Here is a 6,000-nt window from a genome sequence, read left to right on the forward strand (position 1 = left end):
CTGAATTGATGAGGTCTTTCTGCAGGTCAGAAATGTTTCTCCAATTAAGTAACAGAGAGGCATACAGCTTTCCCTGTGCTATATTTCCTCATACATTGTAAAGAAAACTGGATAAAGTGAAAGCCAAAGGTCTCATTTTCACATATTATGTATTTGTTAGGTACAAAATTCCAGAAGTAGGTGTGGCAAATATTAATATTGTTACCTGTGTCATTGTGTCATGGGCTCAAACCTGTCAAATCATTTTTATTCATTTATCATTATCCCAATTCAAACTTTTTGCTAGTTTAGACAGGTGTCCAAACAGGCAGAATTCTCACATGCCCCCAGACATCTCTCCACAGAAGTAATTTTATTTTATTTTATTTTTTATAATATGTAACATAACAATACTATAATACATATGATTTGTTAGGTCAGCCCAGGAACACAATGGGGTCGGTTTCCCATGTTTGTCTGCCATTCCAAAGTCTTCCCCTCTCTCTCCCACCTTCCTGGAAACCCTCTCTCCATGGTCTCTCCTGAGAAACTGTTAAATGACCAAATCTAGCTAGGTGGCCCAGTGGACAAAGTATATGGAACCAACTCAAGTAAGTCCCTTCCATTGCGCCCCCCCCCCCTCCCCCAGGCTCAGGTCTCCCTCGGAGGCATGCAAGAGCAAGCACAGGGCTAGGAATAGGCTTAATGCACTAACCTATCCTTTTTGGCAGAGTTGGGACTGGTCAAAGTAAGCATCTATCTGGGGCACACATAGAGGAAAGCACTGAAAAATGCATTTTTAATATTATTTTTATTAAATGTCCATTTTAGTGCCTTAAAGTTCTCTTCTTTGTGTTGCGTGGATCCTGATTTTGTAGGGTGAGCAGGGACATACAACACAGTCCAATTTTTTCTTTTTTTTTATTAAGAAAAAAATGTTAACCGTTTACTTTCTATGTTAGGATCAATGTAAGCATCTGTTCCAAAGCAGAAGAGCAAGAAGGGCTAGGTAACTGGGATTGAATGACTTGCCTACGGGCACACAACTTGGAAGTGTCTGAGGCCACATTTGAAGTCTGGTCCTCCCAACTCCAGACCTTGGTCTCTCTCCATTGAGCCACCTATTTGCCTCTTTTTGCACATTCAAAGACCAGAGGCCAAGATCTTCACACTTTGCTCTCTGATCTCAAAAGGCTTGCCTGGACTCTGTTTTTCAGGTATATCCTATCATCTCTTCCTTCCATTAAAAAACAAGGAAACAGACCTTTACTTTCCATCTTAGAATCACAGAAGATTGATATGGGCTAGGCAATGGCGGTGAAGTGATTAGCCCGGGGTCACACAGCCAGGAAGTATTTGAGACCAAATTTGAACTCAGAACTTAGCTGTCCCTGTCATTCCTCCTTTTCAATAAATCTTCTTTCTGGAACTTGATTCTTGGTGTTTTCTCACTAGTTTATCCAACTTCAACACAAACCTTTTTTCCCCCCCTGTATCTGGGGGAATGAATATTTTTGTTTGTTTGTTTGTTTTTCTTTTAAGAACAAGAACATTTCTCTTAAAATAGCAAGTCTTGTTATATCAAGGGAATTCAGCAGCAGCAATTCCCAACACCCAAAGCCCACGCATGTTTCATGTCTCCTCCCAAGCTTCCAGGGTTGTAAGGTTGTAAGTATGTTCCCTTACTTAATCTGCTATTTGTGAATTGTAGGAGAAGAACATTTCCAGCATAATTTCCTATCTTCATACACTAAAAGGAACAGTGAGAATTACACCAGCCACTTGTGGAACTTTCAAAGGAAGCAAATGGCTCATAACTGATGTTCAATAAATTCAGCTCATTAAATAAATAATTCCTCAAAGTCTTTGCTTCAATTTTGTCAACTTCAAAATGGAATATTCTTTGTGAATTTTGAAAGCGCTCTTTGCCTTTGGCTGCTCCCACCTTGAAAATAGGGACTTCTAGGGGCAGCTAGGTAGCACAGTGGTGAGAGTCACACCTGGAGTTTGGAGGAACTGAGTTCAAATCTGAACTCAAACACGTCCTAGCTGTATGACCCTGGGAAAGTCACTTGACCCCATTTGCCTCAGTTTCCTCATCTGTAAAATAAGTTGGAGAAGGAAATAGCAAACCACTCTAATATTTTTGCCAAGAACACCCCAAAATGGGGTTACAAGGAGTTGGACATAACATGAAGAGTTGGACAACAACAAAATAAAAGGGCCTACTTCTTTGGGTTATTGTGAGGATGAAATGAGATAATATTTTATAAGTGTTCTACCAACCTTAATGCCCTATGTAAATGTTGCTATTGCTGTTTGCCATAAAAAATTATGACAGGGGCAATTTCAGAAAAAACTGGGAAGATCTGTATGACCTGATTACATGTGGAGTAAAACCAGGATGACACTTTATATAGTAACTTTGTAGAGGAAAACAACTATGAAAGGCTGAAAAACTCAGATCAATGCAATGATCAAAGAGCAGCATGGAGGAAGTATTGGCACACATGCCAGCCCCGGCTGCTCCATTCCCCTTCTTCCTAATGCCCAAGGACATTTTGTGCATGCTCTGCCCCTCTGTCCAGCTGCCCAAAGCGAGCACTTCCTCCTTCTGCTGTCTAAGGTAATGCAGGGGGGGTTCACAGGCAGCTTGAAGTTGCAGTTTGGGCACATGAACTTGAAAACCTTCACCAACACTGCTCTAGGGGATCAGTTAATTAGAAAGCATACTTCTCACCTTCTGATGGAGAGTTGATTAACTCAAGTTGCCAAATGACACATTGTGGAGATATTTTGCTTGACTATGTTTATTGGTTACAAAAGTTTTGGTTTTCTTTTTTTTTCCTTTTTGGTGGGAGGACTGGAGAGGTGGGAGAATAAGTCATAGCACTGTCAAAAAAATAGAAAGGTTATTGGAACATTTAAAAATACACAAAAGAGAAAAGAATGTTCTAAAGAGAACAGATAAACAGGACAGCTCATCTTACAAAAACAACAAACTAGATGCAGTAGATATTGGTGGCTTTATATATGACCTTTTTCTATTCTACTTTGTATATAGAAAATATTTGTGTGTGTGTGTTTAAAGCTATTCATTTCCTACCCTTTGTATTTCTCTATCATATCCCCAGGAACCTTATCACCAGGAACTACATCATCCTGCAAGATCACATCAATCTTAGTACTTCCCTCACCAATATACTCTGCCCATCTGATGGAGAAGGAGGTAGAGAGGAGAGGTTCTCCTTTTCAAGCTTCTTTTTAATTTATTGTTTCCCCCCCATTAGATTGTAAATTCCTTGAGGGTAGAGACTGCCTTTCTTTTTTCAAATCCCTATCTCTACTGGTTAACTGCAAGCAATTACTAGATGTTTATTGACTGCCTGTGTCAGAATTTTAAATTGTAAAATTTGAATTAATTTAAATTAAATTTGAATTCATTTGAAATTAATTTGAATTAATTTAAAATGTTTAAAAATTGAATTTAAAAATTCAAGTACATAATAAAGTACAGCTCATTAGCTTCAAAACTATCCTATTCATCTCTGAATTTTTGTTTCTTCTGTACATTAAAAAAAAAGCTTCATTAACCCACTTTACTTTCTATTCTTCCTTTTTGGGAAGTACAAACAACTCCTTCCCACTTTCAGGGCCTTTCTCTTCCAACTTCAAAGAACAAAAACCCCAAACCCAACATATGTCCCTTTTGACAAAAGCTTCCTGTTACAAACACAGGGAATTAAACCCAGGTGCACAGCAGTTTCCTGGTTCTACATCCATTCTATCCTCTTTGTTTTCTGTTTCCAGCTCTAACATCCCAGCATCCCATTTTTCTTATGAGAATTTATGCCCAGCTTTTCCAAAGGCAAACTGAAAATACTCCCATCCAGCTAGTCTGTGCTGATGTAGTATTCATTACTAGCTTTGCTTTACAGCAGCTTGTAGGGGATGTGGCTCCCAACGAGTCAATCATCTTACATGAGGAACCCAGCATGAGACAATCATGAAGTGGCTCATATAATTTAATGAATTATCTAGACAAAAATAAGACAACAAACCAGCCACAAGGCAGGCCAGTTTTTCATAGTTCAACCTCTGGACTTCAAAGGATGCTAATCTTTCTTGCTCTCTCCTCTCTTAGAATACAAGCACTTTGAGGGCAAGGACTGGTTTTTGTTTGTTTTAACATATTGGTTGTCACATATAGATGCTTCAAAAATATTTATTGACTGGTATAGCTCCTTATAGTAAGCTTCCAGGTTTGATGCTATTATTGGTGGGAATTTCAGGCCAGTGAGGGAGATAGTATATAAAAGTGGCTTTCTTTTTCATTCTTCTGCCTGTTCCTTTTTGATTCTTCACTGTCTCTCACCTACTGAATAGAGAGATTGTTGTGTTGTGAAAAACAAACCCTGTATTATTCCTGTTCCTAAGCAATTTTGAAACTAACTGAATTATTTAATGTCTTTTCAATCATTTGCCTATTTCTGGCATTCATAATTCTGTTCTTAAGTCAAACTAAAGAGATTGTGCCTTTCCTATTACAGACCATCTGAATTCTAGTTATTGTAAAGTATAATTTTAGTGTTGTGACCTAAACTATATTAATTATTGGTTGCCATGGATATCCCAAATAAGAACAACAAAAAAATTACCCAAGTCAGTCTGGAAATTTATAGTGATTTAATTAATATAGTGGAAAGAAATTTTAGAAGAAGGGAGAGGAAATGGTGTAGGATTTCTCCTGCCTGACTTGTGCCAGGCGGGAAGATTAGAGGCTCTAGAAGGTAAGGTTTTGGAGAGTAAAAGAGGAAGGAATCAGCTTGAACTCCAAGAGGGCTCAGCCAAGATGCCTGAACTTGAATTAGCTCAAAGGCAAACTCACCACCAAAACCCAGACAAATAGCTGCCACCACACCAAGATGTTGGAACACTTAGCACGTTGCCAGCCAGAGATGCCTCTCTGGGAAAAAAGAGCGAAAAGAGGAAGTCACATGCCTTATATAGACAGTTTTGTGTCACTTTCCTGCGTCTCATCTGTACCAATGATAGCTTAGCCTAACTTAGGACAGCCCAGGGGTCTGTCCCTGTTTCTGCACATGTCTGTTGAAGGCCATTTTCTAAGATACTTAATCCTTGAGTATGGTGCAGACATTCCTGACCTTGATAAACTAAGCAGAGTGGAGAAATGTAGAGTTCCCAAGACTTGATTCTGTTAGACCAAGTATCTCCATTGTTACTAATCAGGAAATAGGTAAATCAGATCTTCTAAAGTACAGTCCGAGTAGGGTGGAGTAGTTTTAAAATTCACAATATACACCATCTGAACTGCATTTAGCTTTAATTTTTCATTTCACTAAATGAGATTGATACCCCTGGGAATGCATTAATTAATTAGTTACTTTTTATTTTTATTTATTTTAATTTTAATTTTTTAAACCCTTACCTTCCATCTTAGAATCAATACAGCATATTGGTTCCAACGCAGAAGAATGGTAAGAGCTAGGCCATGGGGGTTAAGTGACCTACCCAGGGTCACACAGCTAAGAAGTATCTGAGGCCAGATTTAAACCTAGAACCTCCCATCTCTAATCCTGGTTCTCAATTCCCTGAGCCACCCAGGGCCCTCCCCCCATTAATTTATTTTTAATGTAATAGCACCTCCAGCAACTGAAATTTTGTCATTCTGTGTGTCATCCTTGAGCAGGGGACATGCTAATATTCTCTGGATTGGGCAAATTTTAGTATATGTACTTCCGAAGCAAGCACAAACTTTGTTATCCTGGGAAAACTTTTTAATTTCCTTGCCTTGGTTAGAAAATTTTTTTTTAAATCACATGTGGGTAATACATTTCCAGATTTCCATCCCTCCCCCCATTTGTATAAGATTTTTTTTAACAACACTGCTTCAAATTCTTTTCCTTTGGAAACTTAACATCCCAAACTTCTGGGTTGGGTTTTGGTTGAGGTTGTAAATCAGAAACATAACTAGGAATTTCTTCCGTATGTTTAAGAACT

At 38.5% G+C, this 6,000-nt stretch overlaps 1 non-coding gene across 1 annotated transcript; it reads right to left on the reverse strand.

Moving 5' to 3' along the window:
- Positions 1–5,647: 5,647 nt before the first annotated feature.
- LOC130454134 (U6 spliceosomal RNA) lies at positions 5,648–5,751 on the reverse strand. Its single transcript, XR_008911817.1, has one exon. It is a non-coding gene; the product is annotated as a U6 spliceosomal RNA (small nuclear RNA).
- Between the last annotated feature and the right edge of the window lie 249 nt (positions 5,752–6,000).

The sequence above is a fragment of the Monodelphis domestica genome, chromosome 4 (assembly GCF_027887165.1).
Source record: "Monodelphis domestica isolate mMonDom1 chromosome 4, mMonDom1.pri, whole genome shotgun sequence".
Classification (NCBI taxonomy): domain Eukaryota; kingdom Metazoa; phylum Chordata; class Mammalia; order Didelphimorphia; family Didelphidae; genus Monodelphis; species Monodelphis domestica.